The following is a 25,714-nucleotide window of genomic DNA, read 5'->3' as shown; positions in this document are numbered from 1 at the left end:
GGGGTATATAACCTTTTGTTCGTGTGGGGGGTATATAACGTTTTGTTCGTGTGTGGGGGGTATATAACCTTTTGTTCGTGTGGGGGGTATATAACGTTTTGTTCGTGTGTGGGGGGTATATAACGTTTTGTTCGTGTGTGGGGGGTATATAACGTTTTGTTCGTGTGGGGGTATATAACGTTTTGTTCGTGTGGGGGTATATAACGTTTTGTTCGTGTGGGGGGTATATAACGTTTTGTTCGTGTGGGGGGTATATAACGTTTTGTTCGTGTGGGGGGTATATAACGTTTTGTTCGTGTGGGGGGTATATAACGTTTTGTTCGTGTGGGGGGTATATAACGTTTTGTTCGTGTGGGGGGTATATAACGTTTTGTTCGTGTGGGGGGTATATAACCTTTTGTTCGTGTGGGGGTATATAACGTTTTGTTCGTGTGGGGGGTATATAACCTTTTGTTCGTGTGGGGGGCATATAACGTTTTGTTCGTGTGTGGGGGGTATATAACGTTTTGTTCGTGTGTGGGGGGGGGGTATATAACGTTTTGTTCGTGTGGGGGGTATATAACGTTTTGTTCGTGTGGGGGGTATATAACGTTTTGTTCGTGTGGGGGGTATATAACGTTTTGTTCGTGTAGGGGGTATATAACGTTTTGTTCGTGTGGGGGGTATATAACGTTTTGTTCGTGTGGGGGGTATATAACGTTTTGTTCGTGTGGGGGGTATATAACGTTTTGTTCGTGTGGGGGGTATATAACCTTTTGTTCGTGTGGGGGGTATATAACGTTTTGTTCGTGTGGGGGGTATATAACCTTTTGTTCGTGTGGGGGGTATATAACCTTTTGTTCGTGTGGGGGGTATATAACGTTTTGTTCGTGTGGGGGGTATATAACCTTTTGTTCGTGTGGGGGGTATATAACGTTTTGTTCGTGTGTGGGGGGTATATAACCTTTTGTTCGTGTGGGGGGTATATAACGTTTTGTTCGTGTGTGGGGGGTATATAACGTTTTGTTCGTGTGTGGGGGGTATATAACGTTTTGTTCGTGTGGGGGGTATATAACGTTTTGTTCGTGTGGGGGGTATATAACGTTTTGTTCGTGTGGGGGGTATATAACGTTTTGTTCGTGTGGGGGGTATATAACGTTTTGTTCGTGTGGGGGGTATATAACGTTTTGTTTGTGTGGGGGGTATATAACGTTTTGTTCGTGTGGGGGGTATATAACCTTTTGTTCGTGTGGGGGGTATATAACCTTTTGTTCGTGTGGGGGGTATATAACGTTTTGTTCGTGTGGGGGGTATATAACCTTTTGTTCGTGTGGGGGGTATATAACGTTTTGTTCGTGTGGGGGGTATATAACGTTTTGTTCGTGTGGGGGGTATATAACGTTTTGTTCGTGTGGGGGGTATATAACGTTTTGTTCGTGTGGGGGGTATATAACGTTTTGTTCGTGTGGGGGGGTATATAACGTTTTGTTCGTGTGGGGGGTATATAACCTCTTGTTCGTGTGGGGGGTATATAACGTTTTGTTTGTGTGGGGGGGTATATAACGTTTTGTTCGTGTGGGGGGTATATAACGTTTTGTTTGTGTGGGGGGGTATATAACGTTTTGTTCGTGTGGGGGGTATAGCCTTTTAGGTTTTCTGGGTTTGGTTCAACTCAGGATGGTTTCCCATGCAATGTTTGTTAGTTCATTGTTGATCTCATCCCAGAGATCCTGTTGCTATCCTTTACTTTATCAACACAAATTCATTTGAATGGTTCAGAGAACCGACATGTTGATAAATTAGACACATGTGCAACTCTTGGGTATCTTTATTGAGGAAACGTTTCGCCACACAGTGGCTTCATCAGTCCATACGTAGGAGAAACTTGAAGAACAGGAAGAGAATGAGGTAATCAGTCCCTCAACCTTGAGTCGACGTGTTCAGTCCATCAATCTTTAATAGATTGATGGATTCAAGATTGATGGACTGAACACATCGACTCAAGGTTGAGGGACTGATTACCTCATTCTCCTCCTGTTCTTCAAGTTTCTCCTACGTATGGACTGATGAAGCCACTGTGTGGCGAAACGTTTCCTCAATAAAGATACCCAAGAGTTGCACATGTGTCTAATTTATCAACACACAAATTCATGTTTGACTCCCGAAACTCTCCAGGTGAACTATGTAAATTTCCGTCAGGTTGTAATCACAGTTTATTGTACTCCACATTGATGATAAACAGTTTATAGTTTATAAATGACCATAATTCTTAAAGGGGTGGACCGGTAAGCCAGCGGAAGGCCTCGGTCAGATGACCAAAAGATCCAAAGGCGGGTCATCATCTGACTAAGACCCGCGTCAGGAAACATTTGTCCTGTTTCCTGACAAACATTACCTAACCTAACCTAACCTCCAGATTGATATACACTTACATAACATGTATACTTCAGGTCAGTATTAAATACATTACTGCCCTTCTGCCGGTATATACACTGTTTTGTGTACGTCTTTAATTATTGCATTTACTAATATTTTACCGTATTATAGATACAAATATATATGAATATTTTTTTTTGAAAAAAAATTGATGCCATACTGAATCTTGATCTTTTAAACTGTTTTCCAAAATATTTACAATTTGACTATCATTATTATACTTTCTCAAATAACACTTGAATATCGTTATATTTGTTACAGATGTATTAGAGGTAATAATTGAATTATCTACTCTAGCATAGGATTTAATTTTTGTGCAAATATAATCTTGTGGTAAAAATGAACTTAATAATATATATTTTTACAATGATATTCCTGGCAAACATAATTAAGATAATTCTACTGTGCTTATATAATTTTTCTAATTTCAGGTAAGTAGCGAGGCTGTCAGCAGCAGTAGAGGAGGGAGAAGTAAGTACCTCTTGAGGATGAACAAAATGGTATACAATACCAACAGGTAGTTAGGTAAGACACATATGCAACAGTTAGACAACTTTATTCCGAAACGTTTCGGAATAAAGTTGTCTAACTGTTGCATATGTGTCTTACCTAACAACCTGTTGAGGAGTTGGTATTGCTGCTGCAGAAGGCAAGGTAGGGCACGTAGGATGCTCTGCAGTACATGGTTTATACCTCCGTACTCGCTCCTTCAAGGGGGTACCTTAATGCCCGTGAAACCGGGCTGGATAATACATTAGATACAGTAAACAGCGCCCAGGACAAAGTTTTAGGCCCTCCAAAATCTCAGTCAAGTCAGAAATGAGAATGGAAACCCGCTGTGATGTTAATTTGCTGCAGCTGAATTGTTTTTGTGCAATTCGTCTCTCGACCTGCGGGGAGAGAGGACGCTTCTACTGGTTCTCTTGCACGCCACCTGGTGAGGAAAACATAGTATTAGCGCCAAGATGGCGGACCGACTGTACCGGCGCATTAATACTGTCTGCATTCAGCTGGTTAGAGGAACTTTAAGCAACGACACGATGAACGTTCTCCTGCCAAGCATTATCAGGGACTGTTATGGCATCCCCAACGAAGAGCTGTATGGTGTGGCACTGAATGGAATGTCAAGGGTCTTCGTGAAGTTCATGAGGGCTGACTTCTACTCTACCATCGTAGATGAATTTCAAGAACGACGGATGAGTATAAATTCGGCAGTGGAAGTATGCTTGCATGATGTGTCTAAGTATTTTACTTGGGTGAAGGTAAGGAATGTACCTTTTGAGGCAACAGCATACAGCATCCAAGATGTGTTCAGTGGTTATGGAACTGTACACTCGACGAGCATGGGAATGTGGAGGGACGGCCCTTATGAGGGGATGCCGGAAGGATCATGCACACTGAAAATGACCCTGAGGAGACCGATACCATCATATGTTACATTGCGTAACCATAGAACACAGGTTTTTGTTCACTATGCGGGGCAGAGGAAGACGTGCCGTTTATGTGACTCTTATGAGCACATGGTGGCACAATGCCCCAGGAGACAGGAGCCTAGGCATCAGGAGACAGCTGCTGTGGATACGCCATTAGAAGCCACGGATGTTATGACGGATGAAGTGGAAAGACGGGGTACAGGCCTATGGAGTGAGGAGGTCGACAGGGCAGAGGTGGTTTTGGAGACGTGTGTTACACTACCAGTGGAAACGGGAGGGGAGGGAATATCGCCGTCAGACAGGCCGTTAGATAATGCAGAGTCAGCTCAGGACGGGATTTTGGAGGCTGTGCTGAAGGATTTTTTGGAAGAGTCGGTGCTTGGTGTGGAAAGTGATGTGAGGTCAGGTGATGACAAGGTGATGGATGAACAGAAGCAGGGTAAGGAAGATTTGAGTGAGGTTCGAAAGGAGAGCAAGGTGGTGGTGGAGGTCCATCAAGAAGATGTGGTTGAAGAAGAAATGTATGTAGAGGGTAGCTCCCGCAAGAGATCAGCGGGGGCATCAGACATGGACGAAGTCCTCACACCAGCGCAGAGGCCTGGGAAGAAGATGTGGGCAGCTGTGGTTGCAAAGGCAAGTCAGGGAGGAGGGGGGGGCAATGGGAAGCTAGGTGGGAAGGGACAGGGAGGGGTTGGAGGGCAGGAACGAGGGATTGATAGAGAAGAACCGAGACCTATGAAAGGAGGATCAAGTAAGCCTCAGCGGCACAGGGGTAAGCCGCCTTTCTTGTAAAATTCAGGTGTGTAACTTTCAATGTAAACGGTCTTAAAAACGAGGTCAAGAGGGTATGGTTAGAGTGGGTTTTGAGGAGATTTAGCATTGATGTCTGTTTTTTGCAGGAACATAACCATAGGTTAGGATGTGAGCTGTTGTTGAAAGGTTATAGGTTGTTTACATGTGATGCTTTGAGGTTGAAAGGAGGTGTGGCTGTGGCGGTAAAGGAGACCAGTCCTTTGCGTATCCTGGGTTGGGAGGAGGGGGGGGGGTGGGAGGGTTGTCAGGGTGGATGGGTTTTGGGGGGCCAGGAGGGTTAGTTTTGTAGGTGTGTACATGCCAGCAACTAGTAACACTAGAGTGAAGGTGGATTTTGTACGCGAGGTTCTGGTATATCACTTGAGAGGTTTACCTGCTTTTACGGTGATTGGTGGGGATTGGAATTGTGTCATTAGGAAGGGTGATGTGGTTCCGAGGGGGGCGGGTTGTGTTTTGGGGGTCCTGCGGGATGTTTTGCGAGATGTTGGAGCAGTAGATGTGGTGGGAAGTAGGGGATATGGAGTGGAGCACACTTTTATTCGTAGGGGATATGAGGCAAGGTTAGATAGGATTTATGTTAGGCAGGGCATAGGTGTGGAGAGGGTGAGGACTATCGATGTGGGTTTTTCTGATCATCGTGCTGTTATAGCAGATTTGAGGGTAGATGGCATAGTGAGGGTTTATGCAGGATATTGGAAATTAAATGTGAGGCTACTTAGGGAAAAGGATGAACCTACGGGGTTTGAAGATTGGTGGAAATCCTTGTGGGAGACTAGGAATATGGAAATGGATTTGCTGGATTGGTGGGAAATGAGGGCTAAAGTTGAAATAGGGAAATTTTTTAAAGTACGGGGTAAGGAGATGGCTAGGTGGAGCTATGGCCTACAAAATTATCTTGAGGGTCAGTTAAATGACTGTTATGCAGAGGAACGTGTGGGGCGGAGTGAGGACATGGAACGTTTGCGAAATAGGTTGGCGGAAATTCACAATGAAAAATTTGAGGCAATTCGAGTTAGGGCAGGGTTGGAGGATGTCTTAAGGGGAGATAGGCCATCGGGTTTTGTATTAAGGAGGTTTAAGGAACGGCAGGCGAAGACCACCTTGGCGTATATTGAGGTAGGTACAGGGGGGGGTGGCTTTGAGGAGGGTCAAGGCCTATCCACCACGGAAAATATTAGTTTGTATGCAGATTTTTGGTTTAGGGAGAAGTGGAGGAGGGATGGCAGGGGAGTGGGTGAGGGACGGTTTGGGGATGAAGGGTTTAATAGAGTATTAAGTGAGCAGGACAGTAACAGAATCGAGGGTAGTATTACTGTAGAGGAGGTGGAGGAGGCAGTTTTTGGGATGTGCCAGGGTAAAACCCCAGGCATAGACGGACTACCAAACGATTTTTATAGGTATCATTGGGGGAGTGTACGGCATTGTTTGGTGGGGGTTTTGAATTGTATGTTAAATAGTGGGAGGATGGGGAAATCACAAAGAACGGGTGTCACGGTTTTAGTGCCCAAAAAGAAGGAATGCCGAGTTTTGAATGATTATCGTGCGATTACGTTAATGTGCTCGGATTACAAGATTTTTGCTAAGGTTTTGGGCAACAGAATGAGGAAAGTGTTGGGTTTAGTGTTACATAGGGGACAGTTGGGAATTCCGGGAAGAAGGATGAGGGATGGACATGGTGTGATTAGGGATTTTCTAGAGAGATGTTCGGGAGGGGGAATACTAGGTTTAGATTGGGTGAATGCTTATGATTGCGTGGACAGAGATTTCTTAGGGGTTTGCTTAGAGAGGTTGGGTTTTCGGGAGGGGGTAGTGAGGTGGGTGAACACCCTGTATGATGGGGCAGAGGTGAGGGTACAGGTCAATGGGAGGTTGGGTGAAAGTGTACCAATGGAGAGAGGTTTGAGACAGGGCTGTCCGATGTCACAGCTGCTCTTTGCGTGTGTGCAGAATCCTTTTTATGAGTCTGTTGAGAGGGTAATGAACAATCAGGAGATGGAAGGGGGGTGCAAAGGGGGCATCGTTGGGTATGTGGATGATACTACTGTTATGCTAAGGGGTAAGGAGGAGTTAAGGAGGGTGGGTAGTGATTCAGATGTTTGGTATGAATACCGGAATGAGAGTTAATACGGTGAAATCAAGGTTACTAGAGGTCGGTAATTGGATAGGGGGGGGGCTTGGGGATAGGGTTAGGATGGACAGTGGTTGACAGAATCAAGGTATGTGGGATATGGTATTTGGCGGAAGTGCAGGCATGCAGAAGGGTAAATTCGGAGTCTGTCAAGGGTAAGGTTTTAAGTAGACTAGGAGGTTTAAGTGCGAGGGACTTAGCTTTACATCAGAGGGTAGTGGTGGTAAATTCACTTGTCTATAGCAAGGTATGGGGGGTGGCAGAGGTTTTTCCCTTAGAGGTACGAGATATTGTGGAAATGCAGAGGAGGGTGCTGAAGTTTGTGTGGGGATTTGGGAGGGCATGGTTAAGTAAGGAGGTAGTTATGACGGATGTGCGGAGAGGGGGTTTAGGTTTGTTGCCTTTAGGACTGAGAGTCATGGCTGTATATATCAAGGGGAGGTATATGAGGGAAGGGGGTGTGAGGGGAGCTAAAGTAGGAAGAGTTATGGAGGAGGCACGTAAATGGTGGAGTGGGAAGGAATTGAGGGTTTGTGAAGATATGTTGAGATTTTTATTGACAGTGCAACAGGTGGATAAAATCAAAGTGAAACGGTTGGTGAGGGTAGTGAAAGGTCAAGGAATTATGCAAGGGGTAGCCGTGTATCCAACGTATGATTGGGGGGTTATTTGGAAAGATTTTAGTAAGCTTCGGATACCGGCTAGAGTAAGAGAATTAGTATATAGGTTTATCATGGGGATTCTGGCTTCCAAGGAGGTGTTACGTAGTATGGGGTTTGTGGAAGAGGCTTTTTGTCAGTTTTGTGGTGATGTTGAAACGGCGTTTCATGTAGTCTTTTTTTGTACCTCCTTGGAGGGGGTGAGATCATGGATGGGTGGGGTTATCAGACTGTTGGGGGGGGGGGTCGTTTGCCGCTTTTAAGGGCTTTACTACTGGATGTAAGGGGAGTTCCTAGGGATGTTGGAAGGGCTATAATGTATATCATAGTGGATTATCTGGACATTTCATGGGGAATGAGGGGATTAAGGGGTGATATGAGGATAAAAGCGTTGGCGGCCAGATTCTATAGGACGAAGTGTAGGAATAAGTTGGTTTATGGGGCGTCTTGGGAAAAAAGTTTCCCGGAAGGTTATAGGAATCTCACTGTGGGTTCCCTTAGGCGGGGTCCCTGAGGATGGACAAAGGAGTGGTCTCCTTATGGGGGGATGTAAAGGGGGGGGGGTTTGGTTTATCTGGAACTGATGTAGTGTGTAAGAGGAAGGTAGTGAGAATTAGGTATGGATGGTACGCCAAGTTTCACGAGAATGTTTGTCATAGTGAGACATAAGTGTGGTTTCCAGGGTTACATTTCTAAGCCTGATGGTTATGTTCACTGGGTTTAAAATTTCCTTGAAAGCCAGGATACCGAGCCCTTAGGATCTCGTTTTTAAGTAATTAGATTGGCACGTTGGTATCAACACAAAATTTTTCTGAGATACGTGTCAGTTCTTTTGGGACTGGCACATTACAGCAGCCTTATTCTTATAACTACTCTAGTTTTATTTTAGTCTCGGGTTCTTTAAATAATTTACATAGCCTAGTATTGTACCGCTAATGTGGCAAGTGGTGTATTATCTTGCATTTTGAGTGTGAACTTCACGATATGCAATGTTTTGAATGGTGGTGTATATTCTTCTACTTATTACAGTGTATGTGTATATGAATGTAATGTTTCATATCTGTTTTAGTCTGTAAATTTTGTGTTTTTTGTCTTGTTCATGCACTACCAACTTTTAGGTTTTGATGAGGTCAGGGTATGACCTTTCATTAGGATAATTCAATGTATGTTCTTTAGAACGGGGACTGTACATACGGGGAGGGAGGGGGGGGTAGAAGTGTCAGCTGTGTCTGCACTGGCAATAATGATTATTATAAAAGGAGGGTTTATAGGTTATGTATATGGTTGTGGGGTTATGTATATGGTTGTAATATGGCCTTGATCTATGGTGTTCTTAAAATGTACCGGGATTGTGTACTAGAGGTTTTGTAATATCTAGTATGGTTTTTAATTTTATACTATAATCATTATTGTATTTGCTCTGTTTATAAAATTCTGTATTGTAAGGATGTGGAAGGTTGGGTTTTCAATATTGTGGTGTATGTGTTAGGTATGGTGCTCCTGTTTAGCCAAGTACTTGTGACATGCAAGTAAACTATATGTATTTTTTCTGTATACCGATCTGAGTTGTATATTAATTTAATTTATATATATGTATGTGTGTGTGTGTATATGTGTATATATATGTATGTGTATGTGTATGTATATGTGTATATGTATGTATATATATATATATATGTATATGTATATGTGAATATATATGTATGTGTATGTATGTATTGTCATCAATACTAAGTACTTCTATAAAGTTACAGTGGATGTGGTTGGTTTTATTGACTAGTTGGTAATGTTGGTGTTTAATTTCATGTTCGGAGAGGTATGAAGTTCACTGTATGTACCATTTATTTTATTTTTCACCGTGGTTTGTTTTGTAAGTAATACAATGTATTATGTATATGCAGTTTTTTAAATAAAATATAAAAAAAAAAAAAAAAAAAAAATAACTTCTATATATGTCCGCGAGCGTCCCCCACCCAACCTCCACCACCACTGCCCTATGATCTGACATTGTAGTCTCAACAGTACTGAAAGATTTCACGTTCACTCCCTGAGAAAGGTACACTCTATCTAGTCTCGCAGCATAACCACTCCTAACAAACGTATATTCAGTCTCCCACACCGCTCCCCCAAAGGCATCACGTAACCTAACATCCCTTAATAAATCCCTAAGAGCCACAGACATATATCCAGCTCCTCTTGGGTCCACATCAGCCACCCTGATTACACTATTCCAGTCCCCACCAACTATCGCCACCTCTGGCAGTGCACTTAAGAAAAACACAAGATCCTCACACACAAAATCATTCTTTACCTTTATGTTATTTTCTGCCGGCGCATACACACTCACAAAAGACACACGCTTACCCATCCACCACCCATCCACACGCAACACCCTCCCTCCCCCTCCTCCCTCGCTTCTCTGCAAAACAAACGGGCTCGTCTCCCTTATTAAAATTCCCACACCACCTTTTAGACGGGGAGATGGCAGGGTAACTACCCGAAATCCTGCCACCTCCAACACCCTACCCTCTTTGAAATTGTGCTCCTGCAGGAACACAACATCCACTCTAGATTTATTCAGAAAATTACGAAACCAATCTCTCTTCATACCGCTACATAACCCATTAACATTTACAGACATACACCTAAGGCCTATTAAAGTTTCCACCCCTGCTTCCTCTCATCACTCTTTACAACTCCAGAGCTTGAATTTACGTTCAACACCTTCAGAGTGCTCTCTTTCCCTCCCCCCTTCTTCCGGTGCCTCCTATCATGGCTACCACCACCTACACCACTACCTTCACACTTCACCTCAGTCTTTTTCCCAGGCCTTTGTGCAGGCGTAAGGACGTCATCAGAATCTGATGTAGCCGCCCTCTTTCTCGTGACAGTCATGTTACACATATCTTGATCAGATGTTACCTCTCGATGAACCTCCACCTCCACCTGAGAATGGTGTAATGAGTCAATGGATGACTCCAAACCACCATCACGTCCCAAATTATCATGTCTCAGACTTTCTGGAAGCGACGATTCTCCAAAGACACCACGCTCAGATGTAACATCCCTCTCTGGTGGTGACAACGTCTTCAACACCTCCACCAATTCCTCCTCAATCTCAAGAACCTTCTCTTGTACTTGCTGCTCCTCCTTATCCACAGGAGACGACACCTGATCAGGCAGTTGGGGGCGGGACTCCAACTCACCACCAGTCCTGTGTGCCCGATCCACTATCTCGCTCCACAAAACACCACGCCCTCCATCCGATGTTTGTTCCTCACCTGCCACCTTTGAAGCAGGGGCTGCGACGTCCACCACAGGTCCAGGCACATGTCTTCGCTTGTCACAGGTCGCCGCTATGTGATCATACTCACCACATAGGCGGCACGTACGTCGTTGTCCTGGGTACATTACCATTACCTGCGTCCTGAAATCTTGTAGGTACACATAGGATGGTATTTGGTGCCTCAAAGTCATTTTGAGGTTGAAAGAACCCTCTGGAAAACCAGCATAGGCTCCTGCCTCCCACGTACCATGTTGAGCATAATGCACCGTCCCATACTTCTCAAAAACTTTCCTTATATCTGCCTCGTCCGCCTCAAAGGGAACGTTGCGTAACTTGATCCACGTATAATACCGTGAAACATCTATCATTCTTACAGTGACAGCTGGTGTGACGTTAAGACTCACGTCCTGAAACCTGGTGATTAACGATTCATAAACCGTTGCTGATAGCAGTTTGACGAAAATTCGTTGTCCTCCGTTCAATGCTACACCATACAAGTCACAATCTTGTACTCCATAAGTCTCCCATATGATCTTTGGCAATAAGACTTGCGCAGAACTGGTCGTTATCGTTCCTTTAAGTAGCTCGATGCCTACAGTATTTATCCTTCGTCTCAGACTAACCGCCATCTTGACGATCACAGTGCACCTAAGTTGTCAGCCGAGGTGTGACAGCACCACTTCACACCACTGCAGCCAGGTAACTGACAAGGGCGCTCGCCTACACACAGCAGAGGGGTGCAGAGCACTACCGCACACTACCGTGGTCAGGCAGCGAATCAATCTATTATTATTATTATTATTATTATTATTATTATTATTATTATTATTAATTCTGCATCATACAAAGTCATTGTAATAATATTCTGTCTAATACCGCATCATACATAGCTATTTTTGTGTCTGTAATAACTGCATGGAATTTTTAATTACTAAATTCATTAAAGTCATTAATTGTATAAAGTAATTACTAAATTATATGTATTTTAATTACCTTAATTTAGAATTCATGTAATTTAAACTGTTGCTAATCCAAATATCACTGGGACCCACTCTGTCTTCCTTTTGACAGCTCAGTTTCGCTTATATTTACCATAAATCACTGTATTATGTCTGTAATAAATTATTTATTTTCCGAATTTTACCTCCAGAAACTCATATTCTCCCGCCATTATTTAAAAAAAGTGAGACTCTGATTGGCTGGGAGAGCGAGGAGGAGGACTCTGAGTGGTGGAGGGAGCTGTGATTCTATCCAATCAGGAGTAGTGCTTATGTTCAAAGTTGTTGACGGTTGAAGGTCAACCTGGTGTCCTCACTCACCCCTGATACACCGGCTGTATTGTCCTTGTGGCTTAGCGCTTCTTTTTTTATTATAATAATAACCCCTGATACACCAAACAAGTTGCTGTTGCTGCTACGCTACAAACTTTAATAAGGTAAGCTTTTACTTGCACCTATGGATGTTGTTAGGTAAGACACATATGCAACAGTTAGGTATCTTTATTTCGAAACGTTTCGCCTACACAGTAGGCTTCTTCAGTTGAGTACAGAAAAGTTGATAGAAGCGGAAGATACTTGAAGACGATGTAATCAGTCCATCACCCTTAAAGTTTCGAGGTGGTCAGTCCCTCAGTCTGGAGAAGAGCATTGTTCCATAGTCACTTTAACTCCATATTGTTTCATACTATGGAACAATGCTCCTCTCCAGACTGAGGGACTGACCACCTCGAAACTTTAAGGGTGATGGACTGATTACATCGTCTTCAAGTATCTTCTGCTTCTATCAACTTTTCTGTACTCGACTGAAGAAGCCTACTGTGTAGGCGAAACGTTTCGAAATAGATACCTAACTGTTGCATGTCTTACCTAACAACCTGTCGGTATTTTATACCATTTTAATGTTCAACCTATGGATGTTACCATGAAGGGAGGTGCCCTGATGCTGGTGAGGCTCTTGATCCAAGGGATTGGACCTTAGCCTTCTTGGATGGGATCTTATTGTTGCCTCCCACCCCAGGTGCTGTGATCCCCCTGAGAGTTTAGTGCTTCTTTTAAAGAAAATAACCAAAAAAATGAACCCTCTAAGGTAAGGGGGGTCCTTGATAGCGCCGAGGGGCTCTTGATCCGAGGGATTTAACCTGAACCTCAGTGCCTCCCATTTTCTCAGGTGTTGTGAAGACCTACGGGTTTGACTCCTAAATTATAGTTATGTAATTATGGTGCACTTCCCCGATGTTAGTCATGACTGAATTCTACTGTATCTTACAGCTAGGCTTTAAATAATAAAATATTGGGACCCTAATTAAATAAATCACTTTGATTTTGTTATCCTGGCGAGTAATTTATAAGTCACTGTATATGATAATTGCACTTGTGTGTTCCTGTACCAAGGTAAACCGACCTACTTGATGCAACTCAGACGTTGGTTTACATTTTCTCAACCATTATAAACCTTGCTGATTGATACCAACATAGTGGTCTAAAGACACGTGAACAAACATTAGGACATGTTTATTATAAACAATTTTGGTCCTGGGACCTTTATTGTTTAAAGTGATTGAGGTCAAAGGACTGAAACTGTTTCTAATAAGTATGTACTAGTGTTTGCTCGTGTAACTTTTTAAACCAAAATCTATGAACCCCAATGGAAATAAGCAAGGACCCCAATAAGAAAGTCGCTACTTTTTTTGGGTTATCCTAGGTAATTTACACTTATAATTGTAACTATGTACCTGTGCCTAAATAAGCTTATTTACTCGCCACCAAATAAGAATAAAAGAAGCCTTTTTTCAAGGCTGAGGTACTGATAACTTCATCTTCATTCTTAAGTTCGTGGTTTTTTTTTTTTTTTTATTTAGAAATAACATGCATAATACATAAACCACTAGCCGACAAATTAACACAGCAAAAGACCGTGGTAGACAATGTCAGTACACGCCCAAAACCAATACAATTTTACACATTGATATTACAAAATACTTCTGAATAACCACAACTAGTTTATGGAGAAACATCCTGCCTCCCAAACACGAGTTATTATAAAATGTGTAGAAGAAAGTCCTATGTGTATATATATACACATGCATGTACATGTGTGCATACAGAAAAGACTAAATTATACATGATATAAAGCACAACTTTACCCCAAATAACATAAAATATATATTGCATCCACTAATAAGACTGTTGTGGAACTTTATTTGGTCCCTAAAGTTCCATAGGACAGATATGGCATACAAAGGGGTCCCAGCATGGCCATTATGGAATGGCTGAGCTGGGTGGCCCTTACACCCACCCATAAACAAAAATGCATTCTCTCCCGGTTTGGCGTGCTTGGATGGTAAGCACTTATTAATTTATAGATTTACCCTTCAGGGAAGAAGTAGGTAGTTTACTGTTAGTACACTAATATTAGGATTATTGAAGAAACTATAGATAATAATAATGTAGACCAAAGACCTTAACATGGGTAGTAATAGGCCGATAATCTAGGCAAACGCTAGGTTAAGTTAGCTAGGGAGAACTGGCAGCCCTAGTTTGAATGACTAGGCATGGGCCTGGAAGGGATCAGGTCATTCTCCAGACACCAACTGGACAACACATGCCGTGATCAGCAGACGGCGCCCCCCCCCCCACGTGTCTTCACATTTGAGACCTGGGGAAATCTGGTAGAGGCAGCTCTATGTACCGTAGATGACCACCTCTCAGGCCCATACAGTAAGACAAAACCTCCAGTTTCTCTTAGGATTTCTGGCCAGTGTCTGGGGGGAAAAGTGTGAGTTGAACTGTGGGCAGCTGGCGGTGCATGCCCAGTACGTACCAGTGTCTGTTGTCTACCTAGAAGCTAGTGTCCGTGTCTTCATAGTTGTACTAGGGGATACACGCCCCCTTGGATATAGGAATTTGAGGTGCAGGCAGGTCACTAATAAAGATTGAATATTGTAGGAATTAAGGCTCCTGGTTGCACGTGGATTCTGAGGGAAGTCCAAAGGGGCTAAGCTTAGGAAGGTTGAAGATCAGGATATATGCTGCAACACCAAATAAGTTAGTCCTTTATATGTGCATGCAGGAGTTTCTTGCAACATCAATCATTTATGAAAATCTGTCCTATAAGCCACTTGTGAGGCTGAGGTACCCACCTCAGAGCTGTCAACAGAGCTTGCCAGGGTAGGTGACTCGCTTGGAGGCAGCCCAGACAAATTTTCACAACTGTACCCAAGACATTGGTTCCCACATACACATCTACACACCCAAAAATAAAAAAAACAAAAAAACAGACCCATACAGGGCAATATCCATGACCACTACTATATTCCCAACCACGTATCAAACACAAGGCTGATGTTAACGGTTAACATTCAGTATATAATATGACCTACATACAGATACAAAAGTATACAGTAGGGCCCCACTTACATGACAGGTTAGGTTCCAGGCTACCGTCGTAAAGCGGAAATTGCCATGAAGTGGAACACTTTCCCCCCCCCTTATAAATGCATACAAATACTATATAAGTTTACACTAACATATATTAAGTTAGCAATAGAACTAGGCATTAAAAAACAAAGTGCAATACACAAATATTGCACTCATTACTTACCTTAAAATATTTAGTCTTAATCTAGGGTGAGATGAGTACTATTTCTTGAAAGAAATAGTGTGGTGTGTATGGCAGTCAGCCGGGCTACCATACCAGGCCATTCCACCGACGTGCATTAGTAATTTTATTCAGGTATACACAGCTACTTGTACATAGCAGCATGTGTAGAGAACCTAGGATATCCCAAAAGTCAGCGACTTATTTCCATTGGGGTCCTTTTACCTTATTATAATATAAAGGTTATATTTTCTTCTACAATGAAGATAACATCTCTTTATCATACTAAAGACTATCTACAATACGAGGGTTATTACTAGGAATAAGGTAAAATTTAAACGTATGTTAGCAAAAAAAATAAATCATTCCCCTCCCTTTCTGTAGATATTAAGACACCTTTTGGCAGTCTTCTTGAACTGGTTCATGCTAAGACTGGCTTTGACATGTGCAGGCAGTGTTCCATTCCTTTATTGCTGTACAATAAAAGGTGTTTGAAGCCTGGCCACTGAATGTGGGTACTACAAAGTTGTGCTCCCTCCCCCTAGTATTATGATTGCTTTGGTTCCCAACCTTGACAAAATTGACAAAGATATTCTGGACACTGTTTTGTGAGCAATTTTATAAACATGATTTAGCTTCAGTTGTTTTACTGTCTTCAACATTCAGCATATCAAACTGCTGTAATTCATCATGGCCTAAATGTTCTCTTCATCCCAGCCCCAGGATGAATCTTAAAATTTTGTTCTGGGTGATTTGCAGTCTTTCAGTTTTTTTGTCAAGGCAGAGTACCATGAAGAGCAAGCATAATCCATATGGCCTTGTATAAGGGCTAGACATAGGGTCCTGCGAGCCTTGGTAGATACACTGTGCTTGTCTATACAGGAACTTCAGTCTGGCATTTGCTTTCTTTACTACATTGTTCCCTATCAATTCTCCTGACATGCATGAGTCAAAGGGGATTCCCAGATTTTACTGGTGAAACCAAAGTGATGGGCTCCCCATTACTGAACATTAAAATTATTTACCCTTCTCAGTTTGTTTCGTGCCAAAGAGAATGGCTTCAGTTTTCCCGAGGTGTAATGATGGTTTGTCTACTAACCATTTGCTGCAGGACACCAGTTCCAGTGTTAAAACATTAGCAATATCTTGTGGGTCTTTACCTGACACTAACAGAGCACTGTCATCTGCATACAGTAGGAGTTTGCACTTGACACTGATAGGCATGTCATTGACATAACATAAGAATAAGGGACCCAGAATACTACCTTGGGGGAACTCCACATGTTATTGGCATGGGTTCTGATTGTTTTGTTGATTTTTGACTATTTATCTCCTGTTGCTAAGGTAGGACTTAAACCAGTCTACAGAACCTATACCGATAGCTTGAAGTTTCTTGCATAATATATTGTGGTTGACAGTATCAAAGGCCTTTTGCAGGTCTAAGGTTACCATACCTATGAGGTTCCCCTTTGCACTTTAAAGGAGGGGTTTGGGATACTGGCAGTTTGAAGGGACTTCTAAACTGTTGTTGCAGAGTGCCTCTGCAAAGACTGATTCTGTATGAGTGATGGTGAAAGGTTGAATGATTAAAGTATTTTTCTTTCTTTATGGGTCACCTTGCCTCGGTGGGAAACGGCTAATGTATTAAAAAAAAAAGTCCGACTATACCTGGTAAAGTGTATGGTAGTTGTTATTGAAAGAATTAAGTGTAAGATGAAGAGCAGGATAGCGGATAAATAAGGAGGCTTTAGGAAGGGTAGGGGATTTGTAGACCAAGTATTTACAGTGAAACAGGTAAACAGTATTTAGATAAGGTAAAAAGGTTTTTGTGGCATTTATGGATTTGGAAAAGGCGTATGATAGGGTGGATAAGGGGCACTGTGGCAGATGTTACAAATGTATGGAATAAGAGGTTGGTTATTGAAAGCGGTGAAGTCTTTGAGGATAGTGAGTATGTAGGTGAAATTATTTCCCAGTAAAATTAAGCCTTGCATAGGGATGTGTGATGCCACCATGGTTGCTCAATATATTTGTAGATGGAGTCTTAAGGTAAGTGAATGCTCGGGTATTGGCAAGAGGTGTGGGGTTAAAAGATTAAGAATCTAACACAAAGTGGGAGCTGTCACAGCTGCTGTTTGCTGATGACACTGCTTTTGGGAGATTCTGATGAATTTGCAGAGGTTGGTTGATGAGTTTGGTAGGGTATGTAAAAGAAAAATTAAGTGAATATAGGAAAGAGTAAGATCATGATAAAAAAAAAATTGTGTAATGGAGGATTGGATATCAGATTGGAGGGAGAGAGTATGGGGAAGGAGTGTACTCAGATGCAGTAGTACCTCTGGATACTAACAGCTCTAAACTCAAACAATTATGCAAGTGGATTTGTGCAAATGCTTTTATAAGTGTATTTTTGCGGGTCTGAAACTGATTAATGTAATTCCCATTATTCCATATGGGAACAAATTTGTTCGGTATTGGCACTTGAACAGCCTGCTGGAATGAATTAAGTTTATATCTCGAGGTACCAGTGTATTTGGGAGTGGACGTGTCAGCAGATGGGTTTGTGAAAGACGAGGTGAATCATAGACTTGACGAGGGAAAAAGATGAATGGTGCACTGAGGAGTCTGTGGAGACAAAGAACTTTATCCATGAAAGCAAAGAGGGGGATATAAGAGTATAGTTATACCAGCGCTCTTGTATGGGTGCGAGGCATGGGTGGTGAATGTTGCAACAAGGTTGTAGGCATGTCTGAGGGCAATGTATAGTGTGAATAATTCAGGGAATTGATAGTTTGGAGATTAGGTAGAGGTGTGGGATTACCAAAACTATTAACCAGAAGGCCGAAGAGGGGTTATTGAGATGGTTTGGACATGTAGAGGATGGAATGAAATAAAATGACAGTGTATAAATCTGTAGTGGAGGGAAGGCTGGGTAGGAGTTGGCCTAGGGAAGGTTGGAGGGAGGGGGTAAGATATTTTTGTGAGAGGGGCTTGGACTTTCAGTAAGCATGCACGAGCGTGTTGGGAGCAAATTGAGACAAATGGTTTTTAGGACTTGTGGTGTTGGTATAAACAAGGTAACATTTATGAAGGGATTCAGGGAAACCGACAGACCGGACTTGATTCCTGGAGATGGGAAGTGCAGTGCCAGCACTCGGAATGAGGGGTGTTAATGTTTTATAACTAGTGTAAGCATTCTTCTGGCAAAACTGTGGAGTGAATGATGGAAGTTTTTATTTTTTGAGCCACCCTCCCTTGGTGGGGAAACAGCCAGTGTGTTAATAAATGTAACTATTTTATCCTCCCTCTTTTTTGTTTTGTTTTCCCTTATTTTTACATTGCAAAAACTTTGGGGGGAAAATAGAGGCATTGGTGTTTTTTGAAAAAAAAAAAAAAATTCTAGTTTGATGTGCGAGTTCTAATTTCAGTTTGTGGGGTGAATAACTTTCACTAACACGTGTGATAAAGGGTTACTTTGTTCCTTATGATGTCATTTCTTTTAGGAAAGTTAAAAAAAATAGAAGCAACATTCTAATTTCTGTGTACAGAAGTTAAGATTAAATGTGAATACTGAAGAGGATCCCAGCAGGGGGTTGAAATGTACAGGTCAATTAATCTTTAGTTTGTCTGTGTGGGTTATTAATGAGCAGTGAAGTATGTGTGGTCTTTAAATAGTAGTTGCCGACCTAGAAAATGTACAGAGAACTTTCACGGCGCACATAACGGAGATAAAACACCTCAATTACTGGGAGCGCTTGAGGTTTCTAAACCTGTATTCCCTGGAACGCAGGAGGGAGAGATACATGATTATATACACCTGGAAAATCCTAGAGGGACTAGTACCGAACTTGCACACGAAAATCACGTTAAGAGACCATACAATAAGTGTCAGGGGCCCGAGACTGTTCAACTGCCTCCCAGCACACATAAGGGAGATTACCAACAGACCCCTGGCAGTCTTCAAGCTGGCACTGGACAAGCACCTAAAGTCAGTTCCTGATCAGCCGGGCTGTGGCTCGTACATTGGTTTGCGTGCAGCCAGCAGCAACAGCCTGGTTGATCAGTCGCTGATCCACCAGGAGGCCTGGTCACAGACCGGGCCGCGGGGGCGTTGACCCCCGAAACTCTCTCCAGGTAAACTCCAGGTAAGAGGTGTTGAATAATTATTCATGCATACATTGCTTTGAAAACTACATTTTCCAGTCACTGGAGAAAATTACGCTAAAATGGAGTTTGTACAGGGTGATGTTTAATAATTTAATTTTGTCATTCTTGCCTGACAAGTGCTCAGGCTCAAATGGAAGCTGAGCAGAGATCAGCAAGATAGTTACTGGAACAGTGCTATGAACTGGTGGCTACCTACCACTATTACTCACTTGATTCAAAGGTTCCTATACATTCATTTAACATCTCCCAAAATCTCTTCTACATTCCTCTTCTCCAGGTGCATACACGCTTATGACCCACTTTTCGCATCCAACCTTTACTTTACTTTAATCCACATTTCTTGAATTTACACATTCATATTCTTTTCTCCTTCCATAACTGATCCTTCAACATTACTGCTACCCCTTCCTTAGCTCTAACTCTGATACTCCAGATTTAATCCCATTTATTGAACATTCAAATGGTATAAAATACAGACAGGTTGTTAGGTAAGACGCATGCAACAGTTGGGTATCTTTGTTTCGAAACGTTTCAACTACACAGTAGGCTTCTTCAGTAGAGTACAGGAAAGTTGATAGAAGCAGAAGATACTTGACGATGTAATCAGTCCATCACCCTTTAAGTTTTGAGGTGGTCAGTCCCTCAGTCTGGAGAAGAGTATTGTTCCGTAGTCTGAAACAATGTGGAGTTGAAGTGACAGGATGGAGCCTATATACCGCCAGCAGGCGAGATGTAGGCCACTAGTAGAGGTAATAATGTTGGAAGATCAGGTCCCTCTCAAATCGAGCTATTCTCACTAGTATAAGTTGACAGTTGTTTTCAGGTCTGTACCAAGATACCCTTATGTTGCAGTGTCTGACAGATTGAACATTCTATAAACTTTTCTGTACTCGACTGAAGCATGTGTAAGCGAAACGTTTCGAAATAGATACCTAACTGTTACATGTCTTGCCTAACAATCCCATTTATTTCCCCCTACCGAAAGCCCCCACCCCCCTTCGGCTTTGTTTCGCTTAGGGCCAGGACATCCAACTTCTCATTCATAACATCAGCAATCGTCTGTTTCTTGTCATCTGCACTACATCCACGCACATTCAAGCATCCCAAGTTTATGAAGTTTTTCCTTTTAGTAAATTTCTACAGAAGGGGTTACTAGCCCATCACTTCCGGCATTTTAGTCGCCTCGTACAACACTCGTGGCTTACGGAGGAAAGATTCTTTTCCACTTCCCCATGGACAAGAGAAATAAAGGTATTTAGAAAAGAGAAACCTAGATTTATATATATGAATTTATGAATTTATGTTGCAAGTATATGGAATAGGTGGTAAGTTATTAAATGCTGTTAAGAGTTTTTATAAGGATAGTGAGGCTCAGGTTAGGGTGTGTAGAAGAGAGGGACACTACTTCTCGGTAAAAGTAGGTCTTAGACAGGGATGTGTAATGTCGCCATGGTTGTTTAATATATTTATAGATGGGGTTGTAAAGGAAGTAAATGCTAGGGTGTTCGGGAAAGGGGTGGGATTAAATTTTGGAATCAAATTCAAAATGGGAATTGACGGGTACATTTTGCTGATACTGTGCTTATGGGAGATTCTAAAGAAAAATTGCAAAGGTTAGTGGATGAGTTTGGGAATGTGTAAAGGTAGAAAGTTGAAAGTGAACATAGAAAAGAGTAAGGTGATGAGGGTGTCAAATGATTTAGATAAAGAAAAATTGGATATCAAATTGGGGAGGAGTATGGAAGAAGTGAATGTTTTCAGATACTTGGGAGTTGACGTGTCGGCAGATGGGTTTATGAGGAATGAGGTTAATCATAGTATTGATGAGGGGAAAAAAGGCGAGTGGTGCGTTGAGGTATGTGGAGCCAAAAAACGTTATCTATGGAGGCAAAGAAGGGAATGTATGAAAGTATAGTAGTACCAACTCTTATATGGGTGTGAAGCTTGGGTGGTAAATGCAGCAGCGAGGAGACGGTTGGAGGCAGTGGAGATGTCCTGTTTAAGGGCAATGTGTGGTGTAAATATTATGCAGAAAATTCAGAGTGGAAATTAGGTGTGGAGTTAATAAAAGTATTAGTCAGAGGGCAGAAGAGGGGTTGAGGTGGTTTGGTCATTTAGAGAGAATGGATCAAAGTAGAATGACATGGAAAGAATATAAATCTATAGGGGAAGGAAGGCGTGGGTAGGGGTCGTCCTCGAAAGGGTTGGAGAGAGGGGGTAAAGGAGGTTTTGTGGGCAAGGGGCTTGGACTTCCAGCAAGCGTGTGTGAGCGTGTTAGATAGGAGTGAATGGAGACGTATGGTACTTGGGACCTGACGATCTGTTGGAGTGTGAGCAGGGTAATATTTAGTTAAGGGATTCAGGGAAACTGGTTATTTTCATATAGTCGGACTTGAGTCCTGGAAATGGGAAGTACAATGCCTGCACTTTAAAGGAGGTTTGGGATATTGGCAGTTTGGAGGGATATGTTGTGTATCTTTATACGTGTATGCTTCTAGACTGTTGTATTCTGAGCACCTCTGCAAAAAGTGATAATGTGCGAGTGTGGTGAAAGTGTTGAATAATGATGAAAGTATTTTCTTTTTGGGGATTTTTTTTGTCACCCTGCCTCGGTGGGAAACGGCCGACTTGTTGGAGAGAGAGAGAGAGAGAAAAAAAAAATATTTTTATTTATATATATATTTTATTTATGTATATATATATATTTATATATGTGTATTATATACAGTGGACCCCCGCATACCATTGGCCTTGCATAACGTTAAATACGCATACCGCTACATTTTATCGCCAAGATTTTGCCTCGCATACCGCTAAAAAACCTGCTTAACGCTGTTCGTCCGAGACGCGTCTAATGTGCGCCCTTAGCCAGCCTCGCATGTTCCGCCGGTGGCATTGTTTACCAGCCAGCCTCCGCGGTAACATCCAAGCATACAATGGAACATTTCGTATTAGTGTTTTTTGGTGATTAGCAGCTGCTGCGGCTGTAGCACCGTCTGCTGCGGCTGTAGCACCGTCTGCTGCTGCGGCTTATTGAGAATACCAAGAAACAATTAACCCCAGAGGGTTTGCCACCCTGGATAACCCAAAAGTCAGTGTCATTGAAGACTAACTTATTTCCATTGGGGTCCTTAATCTTGTCTCCCAGGATGCAACCCACACCAGTCAACTAACACCTAGGTGAACAGGGAAAAATGCCTGGAACTAGTGCTCATATTGGTGAATTTAAAGCCAGCAAAGGTTGGTTGAGAGATTTAAGAATCGTAGTGGCATACAGTGTGATAAGGCCTGTTCTGGAAGAAAATGCCAAACAGGACCTACAGTACTCAGGAGGAAAAGGCACTCCCAGGACAGTGTCTCATCAGTCATTGCTGCATCTTCAATAAAGGTAAGTGTCATTTATTCTTCATTTAGTATAGTACATGCATAATATATATTGTGCATGTACTCTACTATTGTGCATGTATCCTTCTCTGTGTGTAGGAAAATGTATTTCATGTGGTAAAATTTTTTTTTTTCATACTTTTGGGGTGTCTTGCACGGATTCATTTGATTTCCATTATTTCTTATGGGGAAAATTCATTCGCATAACGATAATTTCGCATAACAATGAGATCTCTTGCACGGATTAATATCGTTATGCGGGGGTCCAGTGTATGTATATTGTATATGTATATAATGTGCATGTCTGTGAAGTGACCAAAGTGTAAGTAGGAGTAGCAAAATATCCCTGTTATCTAGTGTTTGAGACAGAAAAAGAAACCAGCAATCCTACTATCATGCAAAAGTTTCCAGTTTTTCAGTCATCTGGTATGACGGTAGTCCTTCCCTGGGTGGTTGCCGTCTACCAACCTACTACCTACCTAGAATTTATGCGTATAAATACATCGGAAACAGTGGCGCGTAAGATGTATATATACAACATAAACAGTCAAAGGGTTAAGCTGCTGGGAGAGTTGCTCAAGAGAAGACATCTTGGTTCAGATTCACAGGGAGCACAACAGACAAGTCTTCAGAATTAAGTACAGATCACCACTGGGAGTTAAGTACAGGTCACATCTCCCATCTACAGGTGAATAAACACTAACTCTAAACCACTTCTCACATCCGACTAGCTCTAATTCTATCCCAAGTTCTCTCCAATACACTGTATATAACCCCACTTACCCCTCTACTATTGAAATTCTACCTTGTCTTGGCTTTGTTTTACTTAGCACTTAGACATGCAGCAAATCTTACAAAGCATAGTCGTTTCTTTTTTTATTTGTACTATACACAAATTCATTAAAATAACCTAATCTTAAAACTACTTGCTTCGTCATTTTACTAATTGATACAGAAGGGTTGTTTCTAGCCCCTTGCTTTTGGCATTTTTAGTTTCTTAGGGAGAAGGGATGGTAATGTCCTTCTTAGAATTGAGAGAAAATGCTACAAAGGATAAAGTACTAAGAAATTCAGAAAAAAATTGAGGTGAATATGTATTCTCACATATGATTGCACATAAACATTCATGTAAATTTAGGGCATTCTGGATGTAAGTATAAGCTGCAAGATTTTCCTGTCATCTTAATGTTTGAGCCAAGGAAATGACCAGTAATTCTGGCAGTGTGCAAAACATTTAAGAGGTTTGTTTCACAGCAGTGTGACAGAATGATGGTAGTCCCTGAGTGGTTGCTGTTTATCAACCCACTATCCATGGTTTCACTGTTTTATTGTATAACTTTTTCAACTTTGATAATTTTCAATGTTCATTTCACTATTTTTAAATTTAGATCATGAAACTAATCTAAATTGGTATTATGTATCTTGACAACTTTGAGTAATGTTTTTAAAGAGGTCAGGAAAAATTTAGTTGGATATGCTTAACCCATATTTTTTTTCACAGGGGAACATGCGTGTTTTGTAGACTTCGCCCATTAATAGGCGAAGAAATAAAGATCAATAAGAAGTCGGAAATTATTCATCATATGGACTTCCGTAATGGGCGAACTCTTCAGATCTGCAAGAATGCAAGTGAGCATTAGTGCTTCTAGTTGGGTTTAAAAGATGATTTTATGAATAAAGATGTATGCTGTACAACTTAAATTGTTTGTGTTATCAGTTTTAAAGAGAAGTATGTGGAATAAATTTTAAAAATATGTATGTGACATCACTTTAAAATAGAAATCTTTCAACAAACCGGCTGTATCACACTGAAGCAGGGTGGCCCAAAAAGAAAAACTGAAGTTTTTTTTAACTTCAGTAATGTATACAGGAGAAGGGGTTCGTAGTCCCTTGCTCCTGGTATGTTAGCCACCTCTTACTAAACGCATGACTTGTTGAGGAAGAATTTTTTTTTTTTTAACACATCGGTAGTCTCCCACCGAGGCAGGGTGACAAAGAAAATCTCCAAAAAGAAAATACTTTAATCATTCACCACTTTCACCTCGCTCATGCATAATGTCTTTGCAGAGGCACTCAGATATGACAGTTCAGAAGTCCCTCCAAACTGCCAATATCCCAAACCCCTCCTTCAAACTGCAGGCATTGTACTTCACATTTCCAGGACTCGAGTGCAGTTAACCGGTTTCCCTGAATCCCTTCACAAGATATTACCCTGCTCACACTCCAACAGCTCATTGGGTCCCAAAAAACATTAGTCTCCATTCACTCCTATCTAACATGCTCACACATGCTTGTTGGAAATCCAAGCCCCTCGCCCACAGAACCTCCTTTACCCCCCCCCCCTCCCTCCAACCTTTTCAAGGATGACCCCTACCCCTCCCCCTCCACTACAGATTTATACTCTCCAAGTCTTTCTATTTTGCTTCAACCTCTCTAAATGACCCAACACCTCAATAACCCCTCCTCAACCCTCTGAATAATAATTTTAGTAACTCTGCACCTCTTGATTTCCACACTATGAATTGTCTGCAGAATATTTACACCACACATTGCCCTTAGACATGACATCTCCACTGCCTCTAGCCTCCTTGCAGCAGCATTAACAACCCATACTTCAAACCCATATAAAACTCTTGGTACCATTATACTTTTGTACATTCCCTTCTTTGCCTCTTTGGATAGTTTTTTCTCTCCAGAGATACCTCGGTGCACCACACACCTTTCCTTCATCAGTTCTATGGTTAACTTCGTCCTTCATAAACTCGTCTGCTGACAAATCTACTCCCAAATATCTGAACACATTCACTTCTTCCATATTCCCTCCCTCCAATGT

The 25,714-nt window shown here is 41.9% G+C and overlaps 1 long non-coding RNA gene across 2 annotated transcripts; it reads left to right on the top strand.

Moving 5' to 3' along the window:
• Positions 1-11,889: 11,889 nt before the first annotated feature.
• On the top strand, positions 11,890-24,487 carry LOC128702599 (uncharacterized). Of its 2 annotated transcripts, none has more exons than XR_011391407.1 (2): positions 11,890-12,169; positions 24,383-24,487. It is a non-coding gene; the product is annotated as an uncharacterized lncRNA (long non-coding RNA). The 2 variants fall into 2 exon arrangements; XR_011391408.1 differs by lacking the exon at positions 11,890-12,169 and adding an exon at positions 13,962-14,073.
• Positions 24,488-25,714: the final 1,227 nt, after the last annotated feature.

Source organism: Cherax quadricarinatus, unplaced genomic scaffold (assembly GCF_038502225.1).
Source record: "Cherax quadricarinatus isolate ZL_2023a unplaced genomic scaffold, ASM3850222v1 Contig2150, whole genome shotgun sequence".
In the NCBI taxonomy this organism is placed as follows: Eukaryota; Metazoa; Arthropoda; class Malacostraca; order Decapoda; family Parastacidae; genus Cherax; species Cherax quadricarinatus.
Note: the sequence above shows the minus strand (reverse complement) of the source record. Positions and strands in the feature narration are given on the sequence as shown.